Source organism: Triticum aestivum, chromosome 3D (assembly GCF_018294505.1).
Source record: "Triticum aestivum cultivar Chinese Spring chromosome 3D, IWGSC CS RefSeq v2.1, whole genome shotgun sequence".
Lineage (NCBI taxonomy): Eukaryota > Viridiplantae > Streptophyta > Magnoliopsida > Poales > Poaceae > Triticum > Triticum aestivum.
In genome coordinates, this window is record NC_057802.1 from 403,603,392 (window position 1) to 403,616,548 (window position 13,157).

The following is a 13,157-nucleotide window of genomic DNA, read 5'->3' on the forward strand; positions in this document are numbered from 1 at the left end:
ACGGGATACTGTTCATCTCCACCGTCGACCCCTCCAGCCTCCACGGGCTACTGTTCATCCACCGTCGACCTCCTCCAACCTCCACCTGCGACTGTTCATCCATGGGCTCGTGTTCATCCAGCCTCCACCGCGCGTTACTCCACCGGCTACTGTTCAACCAGCCCTCTCCACGGGCTCCTGTTCAACCACCCCTCCACGGGCTACTGTTCATCCAGCCCTCCACCGTCTACTGTTCATCCAGCCCTCCACGGGGTGGTCCTGTTCATCTAGCCCTGCACGGGGTCCTGTTCATCCAGCCCCAACCGGCTCGATCGATCGGGGTCCTGTTCATCCAGAGGCAACACCACAAGGTCCTGTTCATCCACCCCCACCGGGAACTATTCATCCAAACCCCCCAGCAACGCTCACTGTTCATCCAGAGGCAGCATCGATCGGCTTCAGTTAGCAGCAGTAGCGAAGGAATCGCTCGATCGGGTTCAGTTAACAGTCATCGATCGATCGCTCGGGTTCAGTAACGCGTAGCCTGCAGTGCAATCGCTCGGGTTCATTTAGAGCCCAACGCCTCGCTCGGGTTCAGTTAGAGCCCAACGCCTCGCACCCATGCGCGTGCGTGTATGAGAGAAACGCGCATCGCTCGGCCCCGACCACCCACCGTAACCGGGAACACCCCGATATTTTCCTCGCCCTCGCTTCTACCACGGTTTTTTCCGTCATGGACGACCCAAAGAATGTCATGCAGCTGCGTCTCCGGCCCGCCCAGGACGAAAAGCCCATTTTCTGTCATGATTTTTTGTCATAGAAGTAGGACCCCACCACATCTATGATGATACCGGGTTTTGTCACAATTATCGTGATAGAAGTGTCATAAGTATGACAGATTTTTTTCGTTCGGCCCAAAATGTCACGGATGTGTCTTTTTTTAGTGTATATTGATGAATTGGAGCTATTTCTGTGTCACCCTATGTTATAACTGTTGCATGATGAATGCCATCCGACATAATTATCCATCATTGAACCATTGCCTACGAGGTCGTTTCATATTGATCTTTGCTAAGTTACTTTTCCATTGCCACTGTTACAATTGCTACAAAACTGCTACTGTTACTTTTGCCACTATTACCTTTACTTCCATACTACTTTGCTACTAAATACTTTGCTGCAGATATTAAGTCTTTCAGGTGTGGTTGAATTGACAACTCAGCTGCTAATACTTGAGAATATTCTTTGGCTCCCCTTGTGTCGAATCAATAAATTTGGGTTGAATATTCTACCCTTGAAAACTGTTGTGATCCCCTATACTTGTGGGTTATCAAGACCTTTTTCTGGCGCTGTTGCTGGGAAGCATAGCTCTATTCTCTGAGTCACTTGGGATTTATATCTTTTGATCACTATGAGAAATTTGAAAGATCAAAGAACCAAGATTTTTCCCTCAACTGCGAGGGGAGGTAAGGAACTACCATCTAGCTCTGCACTTGATTCACCTTCTATTTCAAGTAAACTTGTGACACCTACTCCTGCTATTGATTCCGATATGTCACATGTTATTGATGATGCCACTTCTGCTATGCATGATGCTTATGATGATACTACTTCTTTGCTTGATACTACTGTGCCACTAGGTGAATTTCTTGATGAAAAACTTGCTAGGGTTAGAGAGAATGAAATCACTGAAACTGATGATATTATTGAAACTAAAGATTATGATTCTCCCCCTAGATATGAATTGCCTATTGTACCTGAAGGTTATATTATGGATGAAGAAACTACTAGAGACTTCTTGGCTTGTAATGATAGAGATGATCTTAAGAAACTATTAGCTAAGCTGAAAGAAAAGTTTTTGAATGCTAGAATGCAATATGATCCTAAGTTTGCTACTTCACCTATCTTTGTTACTGATAAGGATTATGAATTCTCCGTCGATCCTAAGTTAATTACTTTGGTTGAATCTGATCCTTTCTATGGTTATGAATCTGAAACTGTTGTGGCACATCTTACTAAATTGAATGATATAGCCACCTTGTTTGCTCAAGAGGAAAAAATTCGCTATTACTATATTCTTAAATTGTTTCGTTTCTCATTAAAGGGTGATGCTAAGTTATGGTTTAATTCTCTTGCTCCTGGTTGTGTGCGTAGTCCCCAGGATATGATTTACTACTTCCCCGAAAAATATTTGCCAGCTCATAAGAAACAAGCTGCCTTAAAAGAAATATTTAACTTTGTGCAATTTGTAGAAGAGAGTCTCCCACAAGCTTGGGGGAGGCTTCTCCAATTACTTAATGCTTTTCCTGATCATCCTCTCAAGAAAAATGAAATACTTGATATCTTTTATAATGGACTAACCGATGCTTCTAGGGACCACCTAGATAGTTGTGTTGGTTGTGTTTTCAGGGACCGAATTGTTGAGCAAGCTGAGTTGCTATTGAATAATATATTGAGTAATGATAATGATTGGACACTTCCTAAACCAACTCCTATGCCAACTCCGAGAAAAGAGGTATTCTATTTCTCAGTCCTGAAGATATGCAAGAGGCAAAGAAATCTATGAAAGAAAAAGGTATTAAAGCTGAAGATGTTAAGAATTTACCACCTACTGAAGAAATACATGGTCTTGATAACCCAACACAGGTAGTAGAGGTAAACACTCTTTATAGATTTGATGAAGGTGATATTCCTCATAATAAGTCTGCTAGTCAATGCTTGGATGAGTTTGATAATTTTATTGTTAAACAAGAAAACTTCAATGCCTATGTTAGTAGACAATTGAAACGTAATGCTCACATGCTTGACTGCTTGGGTGATTATATGAGTAGAACGGTTAATGATCTTAGGCTTATTAGTAAACATGCTTCCATGATTACAACTCAAGTAGACCAGGTACTTAAGGCACATGATGATTTGCTTAATGAGTTGAATAGTAAGAATAATGACAATGCTGTTAGGGTTATGACTAGAGGTGGTAAAATGACCCAGGAACCTATGTATCCTGAGGGCCATCCTAAGAGAGTTGAGCAAGATTCTCAGAGAACTAATACTGATGCACCTAGTCCTAGTAATAAAAATAAATAGAAAACCGATAGGACTTTGCATGCATCTACTGAACCTGTTTTAGACACGCCTTAGAATCCTAATGATATTTCTATTTCTGATGCTGAGACACAATCTGGTGATGAACATGAACCTAGTGATAATGTCAATGATGATGTTCATGTTGATGCTCAACCTAGTAATGATAATGATGTAGAGATTGAACCTGCTGTTGATCTTGATAACCCACAATCAAAGAATCAACGTTATAATAAGAGAGACTTTGTTGCTAGGAAACATGGTAAAGAAAGAGAACCATGGGTTCAGAAACCCATGCCCTTTCCTCCTAAACCATCCAAGAAAAAGGATGATGAGGATTTTGAGCGCTTTGCTGAAATGATTAGACATATCTTTTTGTGTATGCGTTTGACTGCTATGCTTAAAATGTCTCCTTATGCTAAGTATATGAAAAATATTGTTACTAATAAAAGAAAGATACCGAAAGCTGAAATTTCCACCATGCTTGCTAATTATACTTTTAAGGGTGGAATACCAAAGAAACTTGGAGATCCAGGAGTACCAACTATACCATGCTCCATTAAAATAAACTATGTTAAAACTGCTTTATGTGATCTTGGAGCCGGTGTTAGTGTTATGCCTTTCTCTTTATATCATGGACTTGAATTGAATAAGTTGACACCTATAGAAATTTCTTTGCAAATGGCTAATAAATCAACTGCTATACCCATCGGTATTTGTGAGGATGTGCCTGTTGTGGTTGCAAACGTTACTATATTAACGGACTTTGTTATTCTTGATATTCCCGAGGACGACAATATGTCGATCATCCTTGGTAGACCCTTTTTTAATAATGCAGGGGCTATTATTGATTGCAACAAAGGCAATGCCACTTTTCATGTTAATGGTAATGAGCATATGGTACATTTTCCGAAGAAACAACCTCAAGTTCATAGTATCAATTGTATTGGAAAAATTTCAACTATTACTATTGGAGGTTTTGAATTCCCTCTTCCTACTGTCAAAAAGACATACAATATTCTTATTGTTGGGGACATGCATATCCCCGTTGAGTAACTTAGTGTTATTCGAAAAATTCTTCGGTTTCATGTCATTCAGAAGAAGTTTGTCAATAAGACTTGATCAACCTTGTTAATGGATTCCTTTTGATGGGCATGAGATGGATGAATTTAGAAAGCACAACTCTCTGTACCCACCTTTTAATTTCTGTTATTTAGAATAAATAAAGCAAAAACAGTATTTTCTATCTATTTTTTGAATTATCCGTGAAATAAAAAATGTTCCAAAAATAAAAGTTTTCCAAATGCCCTGAAAATTTAGTATGATTTTTTATAGAATATTTGAGATTTTCTGGCACTGAGAACACACCTGGGGGATGGACCAGTGGGCCACAAGGGTGGAGGGCGCGCCCTACCCCCTGGGAGCGCCCCTTGCCTTATGGGTCCCACGTGGGTCCCCTCCACTTATTCCAGTACCCATCCACTTCATCTTCCTCCAGAAAAAATCATCCCGTAGCTCAAACCCGTGTTCTTGCCCATCTTGCTACAATTTTTGATCTCCTTGTGCAAAGCTCCATTGCAAAACTATTTTGTGGATTGTGTTGGGAAACGTAGCATGCAATTTCAAAAAAAAATCCTACGCCCACGCAAGATCTGTCTAGGAGATGCATAGCAACGAGAGGGGGAGAGTGTGTCTATGTACCCTCGTAGACCGTAAGCGGAAGCGTTTGACAACGCGGTTGATGTAGTCGAACTTCTTCTAGCTCTGACCGATCGAGTACCGAACGTACGGCTGATACGCCTCCAACGTATCTATAATTTATGAAGTATAAATGCTATTATTATCATCCTTGGATGTTTTACAATCATTTTATAGCAACTTTATATCATTTTTGGGGACTAACCTATTGACCCAGTGCCCAGTGCCAGTTGCTGTTTTTTGCTTGTTTTTTTACATCGGAGGAAATCAATATCAAACGGAGTCCAAACACCGCGAAACTTTTTGGAGATTTTTTATGGGCCAGAACACCCATGATGGGCTAGAGCAGCAGCTGGGGGGTGCCCCAAGGGGGGCACAACCCACCAGGGCGCGCCTGGGGGCCCAGGTGTGCCCAAGTGGGTTGTGCCTACCTCGGTGGCCTCCCGCACCCCCTCTTTACCCTATAAATTCACAAATATTCCAAAAACCCTCGGGGTTAACCTAGATCAGAAGTTCCGCCGCCGCAAGGCTCTGTAGCCACCAAAAACCAATCTAGACCCCGTTCCGGCACCCTGCCGGAGGGGGGAATCATCTCCGGTGGCCATCTTCATCATCCCGGCGGCCACCACGATGAGGAGGGAGTAGTCCACCCTCGGGGCTGAGGGTTTGTACCAGTAGCTATGTGTTTAATCTCTCTCTCTCTCGTGTTCTTGAGATGTCATGATCTTAATGTATCGAGGGCTTTGTTAATATAGTAGGATCATATGGTGTTTTCCCCTCTCTATCTTGTTGTGATGAATTAAGTTTTCCCTTTGAGATTTCGTTGTTATCGGATTGAATACTTTTATGGATTTGAGAACACTTGATATATCTCTTGCAATTGAATACTCGTGGTGACAATGGGGTATCGTATTGATTCACTTGATATATGTTTTGGCACTCAACTCGCGGATTCCCGAGCTGACATTGGGGTAATCTATGCATAGGCGTTGATGCACGTTCTTGTCTTTGTTTCTTCGGCAGAAATCTTGGGGCACTCTTTGAAGTTCTTTGTGTTGGATTGAGTATTATGAATATGAATTTGCTTTGGTGTTTTTTTAGTACGAACTCTAGGATAGATCGAACGGAAAGAATAGCTTTATGTTATTTTAGTACGAACTCTTGAATAGATCGAACGGAAAGAATAGCTTTGAGGTGGTTTCGTACCCTACAAACAATTTAATCTTATGTTCTCCGCTAGATAGGAACTTTGGAGTGATTCTTCATCGCACTTTGAGGGATGGTTATATGATCCAATTATATTAGCATTGTTGAGAGATTGCACTAGCGAAAGTACGGATCCTAGGCCTCATTTTCAAGCATTGCAATACCGTTTTTGTGCCCGTTTACTATTTGCTACCTTGTTGTTTTTATTTTTTTAGATTATAAAAATATATTTTTACCATCCATATTACACTTTTATCACCATCTTTTTGCTGAACTAGTGCACCTATACAATTTGCCATTGTATTGGGTGTGTTGGGGACACAAGAGATTTCTTGTATTTGGTTGCAGGGTCGTTTGAGAGAGATTATCTTCATCCTATGCCTCCCACGGATTGATAAACCTTAGGTCATCCACTTGAGGGAAAATTGCTACTGTCCTACAAAACTCTGCGCTTGGAGGCCCAACACGTGTCTACAAGAATAAAGTTGCGTACTAGACATCAAGCTCTTTTCTGGCGCCGTTGCCTGGGAGGTGAGTGCTTGAAGGTATATCTTCAGATCTTGAATTGAATCTTTTAGTTTCTTGTTTTATCACTATTTTTTTTATAAAAAAGAAAACTAAAAAAGGAATTGAGCTTGCATCATATTATTGATCATCTTCATAATATTTTTCGTGAAAATGACGGCAAGGAAAATTGTGCTCAATTGTTAGAAGAAGAAGTCAATAAAATGTTTGGCACAAAATATTTGAATGATGAGCATGGTTGCAATATTGCTAGTATTAATTCTTTGAATATTCACGATGATAGTGATATGCAAAGCCATAAACTTGGGGATGCTATGTTTGATGAAGATGATATTTTTAGTCCCCCAAGTTTTGATGAGAAAATTTGTTATGATGATTGCATGCCTCCTATTTATGATGATTATAATGATGAAAGTGGATTCGGAGAGGTCATGACTTTATCTAGTGATGAATCAACCATTTTGGATGAGGCTTCAATAGACTATGATAACAAAGTTGCTATCTATGATGATTATGGTGATGACATATATGCTATAAAGAATAATTATAACCATGAAACTTGTCATCATGATTTTAATTTTCACTCTCATGATAGTTATTTTGTTGAGTTTGCTCCCCTACTATTCATGAGAATAAATTTGCATATGTGAAGAGTAATAAAATTTCTATGCTTATGGATCATGAAAAGAATGCTTTATGTGATGGTTATGTTGTTTAATTTCTTCATGATTCTACTGAAAATTATTATGAGGGAGGAAATTATGCTTGTAGCAATTGCAATAATATCAAGTTTCCTCTCTATGTGTTGAAAATCTTGAAGTTTTGGTTGTTTTGCCTTCCTATGCTAGTTGATTCTTGCTAACATAAATTATTTGCTCACAAAATCCCTATGCATAGGAAGTGGGTTAGAAATAAATGTGATTGTCATGTGATTCATGTTGCTCTCTTTGTGTTTCAATTCTTTATTTTTATGCGAGCATCGTTGAAATCATCATGCCTAGCTAAAAGGCATTAAAGAAAAGCGCTTGTTGGGAGACAACCCAACACTTTTACCTATTGTTTTTGTGTGTTCACATGATTATGCTACTGTATTAATCATGTTTTATTGTTTTTGTTTCAATAAAATGCCAAGTAAAGCCTTTGGGATCATGTTGGGTGATAGTTGATTTGATCTTGCTGAAAAGCAGAAACTTTTGCGCTCATGATAATAATTCTCATTTTTAACAGAAGCCTGATAAAATACCAATTCTTTTTGCAAAAGACTAATATACAAATTTCTCACGTGTTCCTAATTTTTTTATAATTTTTGGAGTAGCAGAAGTATGGTTTGAGTACAGATTACTACAGACTGTTCTGTTTTTGACAGATTCTGTTTTCAATGCATAGTTTGCTTCTTTCCTAGTTTCTATGTCTTATATTGCTCAATATAAATTGTGGAAATGATATGCTACAGTAGGAATTGTGTGGAAACAATTATGTATCTTGTCTTTGACAGTACCAAAGTGAAATGATTTTCTCTTTATCATACTAACCTATCTCACGAAGTTCCGTTAAGTTTTGTGTGATTGAAGTTTTCAAGTTTTGGGTGAGATGTCGATATGAGGAGAATAAGGAGTGACAAGACCCTAAGCTTGGGGATTCCCAATGCACCCCAAGTTAACATCCAAGGAAGATCCAAGCAACTAAGCTTGGGGATGCCCCAGAAAGCATCCCCTCTTTCGTCTCCAACATTATCGGTAACCTCACTTGGAGCTACATTTTTATTCGTCACATGATATGTGTTTTGCTTGGAGCGTCAATTTATTTTGCTTTGATTTTCTTTCTGTTATTTAGAATAATGTTTTTTCATCTTTTATTTCAATAAAAGTGGCAATGATAGCCTTTACTATGCTTATTTGCAAGTCTACATGTTGCTGTTTGAAAACAGAAAGTTTGTCGATGTTGCAAAAATTCCCTAGAAAATTCAGAATGTGATAAAATGTTGAAACTTTTTGCATAATAAGCTCTGATAAATTTTCTACAGTTTGTTAAATTTTCATAATGTTTGGAGTTGAATAAGTATTGATACTCTTGCCTTCTTTACAGACTGTACTGTTTTGGCAGATTGCTATTATGTTTGCATTGTTTGCATATGTTTGATTGTTTAATGATTCTATTTGAGGATAGGAGTATTAAATATCAGAGGCATTTAGTATGAAATGTTGAATGATAATTTTAGTGATTTTCTACAGTAGAGAATGATAAAGTTTTTGCATTGGTTTATACTAACTTATCTCACGAGTTCTTATTGAGTTTTGTGTGGATGAAGCTTTTGAGATTTAGGAAAACCGTGATATGAGAGGATTAAGGAGACACAAAATCTCAAGCTTGGGGATGCCCAAGGCACCCCAAGATAATATGTCAAGAGTTCTCAAGCATCTAAGCTTGGGGATGCCCCGGTAGGCATCCCATCTTTCTTCTTCAACAATTATCGGTTAGTATCGGTTGAGCCTAAGTTTTTGCTTCTTCACATGAGTTGTGCTATCCTTGGAATGTCATTTTATTTTGTTTTGCTCGCTGTTTTAATAAAATGCTTAGAACTGAAAGTTTTTAAATAAAATGGAGTCCTCAAATAGTTGCCAGGGAGGTTAGGTAAGCGGCATTCACATCCCGTCAACGAAGCTCTTTTCTATGGAATTGCTCTTGTGCTTCACTTATATCCTATGAGTAAATTGTTGAATGAATTGAATGTCATGAAGTTGAAATAATATCATGCCTAGTGTTAGCTTCACATTGTGTTTAGAAAGTGAAATCTTTTGAGGCTTGACAATCACAATATTGGTCATACAAGCAATTCATGAATAATTAGTATAAGGAAGTATACTTTCACATGCAAATACACCATCCTGGAAATCTTTTGTGATTGTGAGCCCCCATCTGAATATTATATGCCAAAATTGTTGACGTTGGACAAGGAAGACAACGTAATGATTTTATGTTTGTTCATATTCACATAGAAGTTAAATTGTCATAGATCCTTCAACATGTGCTGCTTGCCCCCCATCCTTGCTAGCCAAAAATTCCCGCACCAAGTAGAGACACTACTTTTGCATCCAAAAACCCTTAAACCCAAAAATCTCATTTTCAAGAGTCCACCATACCTACCTAAGGATTGAGCAAGATCCTTCAAGTAAGTTGTCATCGGTGCAATAAGGCAATAAAAATTGCTTCTAAAAGTGTTAGATCATTTATTATAAGAGAAAGTTGAGCGTTGTACGAACTTATGATGGCAAAGAATAAAAGCGACATGCTGCCTAATAAAGGTTGCTATCACAAGGAGCAATATATCGTGACGTTCTTTTGCACTAAGGGGTTGAGCATACAAACAAATAAGCGCATGGCAACCTCTGCTTCCCTCTGCGAGGGGCCTATCTTTTACTTTTCAGCATTTACCTTTATGCAAAGAGTCAAAGTTTTTCTCTCTATTCCTTTTTATTTTTCTCTTTGGCAAGCATCATGTGGTGAGGAAAGATCTAGGAACATATGTGTAGTTGAATATGGGTAGCATGAGTTATTATTGTTGACATCACCCATGAGGTGAATACGTTGGGAGGCAAAACAATAAGCCAAACATTTTGCTCATGTGTATGCGGTGAGTGTTAGCAATCATATAAGACTATATGATGGTTGAGTATGTGGAGCGCTTACTTAAACTCCGTTGAATAAGTTGAATTGCAATTGCTTGGTGACTAAGAACATAGGTTGTTGAGTTTCAAGATAATTCATTGTCTGAACCATAACATGTGAATTGGTTGCTACTATAACATGAGAAGTTTTATAAGAAAGAATTGTTGTTATGATGCTAGGAAAAGTGGTTGAAATTGTCATTGATCAAACTTGTGCACTTTGCTAGCATTCACACTTCATAAATTATTTCTTTTATCATTTACCTACTCAAGGACGAGTAGGAATTAAACTTGGGGATGCTGATACGTCTCCAACGTATCTATAATTTATGAAGTATTCATGTTGTTATATTATCATTCTTGGATGTTTTACAATAATTTTATAGCAACTTTATATCATTTTTTCGGACTAACCTATTGACCCAGTGCTCAGTGCCAGTTGTTGTTTTTTGCTTGTTTTTTACATCGCAAGAAATTAATATCAAACAGAGTCCAAACACCGCCAAACTTTTTGGAGATTTTTTATGGACTAAAACACCCAGGATGGGCCAGAGCAGCACCTGGGGGGTGCCCCGAGGGGGGCACAACCCACCAGGGCACGCCTGGGGGCCCAGGTGCGCCCAGGTGGGTTGTGCCCACCTCGGTGGCCTCCCGCACCCCCTCTTTACCCTATAAATTTACAAATATTCCAAAAACCCTCAGGGTTAACCTAGATTAGAAGTTCCGCTGCCGCAAGGCTCCGTAGCCACCGAAAACCAACCTCGACCCCGTTCCGGCACCCTGCCGGAGGGGGGAATCATCTCCAGTGGCCATCTTCATCATCCCGACGGCCACCACGATGAGGAGGGAGTAGTCCACCCTCGGGGCTGAGGGTTTGTACCAGTAACTATGTGTTTAATCTCTCTCTCTCTCTCTCTCTCGTGTTATTGAGATGTCATGATCTTGATGTATCGCGGGCTTTGTTAATATAGTAGGATCATATGGTGTTTTCCCCTCTCTATCTTGTTGTGATGAATTGAATTTCCCTTTGAGATTTTGTTGTTATCGGATTGAATACTTTTATGGATTTGAGAACACTTGATATATGTCTTGCAATTTAATACTCGTGGTGACAATGGGGTATCGTATTGATTCACTTGATATATGTTTTGGCACTCAACTCGTGGATTCCTGAGGTGACATTGGGGTAATCTATGCATAGGGGTTGATGCACGGTCTTGTCTTTGTTTCTCCGGTAGAAATCCTGGGGCACTCTTTGAAGTTCTTTGTGTTGGATTGAGTATTATGAATTTGCTTTGGTGTTATTTTAGTACAAACTCTAGGATAGATCAAACGGAAAGAATAGCTTTATGTTATTTTAGTACGAACTCTTGAATAGATCGAACGGAAAGAATAGATTTGAGGTGGTTTCGTACCCTACAAACAATTTAATCTTATGTTCTCCGCTAGATAGGAACTGTGGAGTGATTCTTCATCGCACTTTGAGGGATGGTTATATGATCCAATTATATTAGCATTGTTGAGAGATTGCACTAGCGAAAGTACGGATCCTAGGCCTCATTTTCAAGCATTGCAATACCGTTTTTGTGCCCATTTACTATTTGCTACCTTGCTGTTTTTATTTTTTCAGATTATAAAAATATATTTCTACCATCCATATTACACTTTTATCACCATCTCTTCGCCGAACTAGTGCACCTATACAATTTGCCATTGTATTGGGTGTGTTGGGAACATAAGAGATTTCTTGTATTTGGTTGCAGGGTCGTTTGAGAGTGACTATCTTCATCCTATGCCTCCCACGGATTGATAAACCTTAGGTCATCCACTTGAGAGAAAATTGCTACGGTCCTACAAAACTCTGCGCTTGGAGGCCCAACACGTGTCTACAAGAATAAAGTTGCGTAGTAGACATCAACGGCACCTCCGAGTTCTGCACACGTTCAACTCGGTGACGTCCCTCGTCTTCTTGATCCAGCAAGGCGTCGAGGTAGTCGATGAGTTCTGTCAGCACGACGGCGTGGTGACGGTGATGGTGAAGTGATCCGCGCAGGGCTTCGCCTAAGCACTACGAAGATATGACCGTGGGAGGAAACGATGGAGGGGGCGCCGCACACGGCTATGCAATAGTCTGGTGTGTGCTAGGGGCGCCCCCCACATATATATAGGTGGGAGGGGGAGGGGAGGCAGCTAGGGCGCGCCCTAGGGTTAGCCGCCGCCCCCTAGGGGCCCTGCCTTGCCTTGCGCCCCCTTTCCATGTATGCATGAAGGGGAAGGAAAGAGGGGGTGAGGGAAGGAAGTGGGAATCCTAATCCACACTTTCCTTTCCCTTCCCCCTTTCCTTCTCCTCCTCCTATAGCCTTATAGGGTGCACCAGCCCCTTGTCGGCTAGTGTGTTCCTTCACAAGGTCCATATGGCCCATAGGATTGCCGGGGGTACCCGAAACACCTTTCGGTGACCCGATAAGTACCCAATACCCTCCGGAACACTTCCGATGTCCGAATACCATCGTCCTATATATCAATCTTTACCTCTCGACCATTTCGAGACTCCTCATCATGTCTGTGATCTCATCCAGGACTCCGAACAACATTCGGTCACCAAGTCACATAACTCATATAATACTATATCGTCATCGAACGTTAAGCGTGCGAACCCTACATGTTCAAGAACTATGTAGACATGACCGAGACACCTCTCTGGTCAATAACCAATAGCGGAACCGGGATGCTCATATTGGCTCCTACATATTGTATGAAGATCTTTAACCGGTCGAACCGTTATGGCAACATACATTATTCCCTTTGTCCATCGGTATGTTACTTGCCTGAGATTCAATCGTCGATATCTTCATACCTAGTTCAATCTCGTTATCGGCAAGTCTCTTTACTCATTCCGTAATACATCATCCTGCAACTAACTCATTAGTCACTTTGCTTGCAAGGCTTCTTATGATGTGCATTACCGAGAGGGCCCAGAGATACCTCTCCGATACTCGG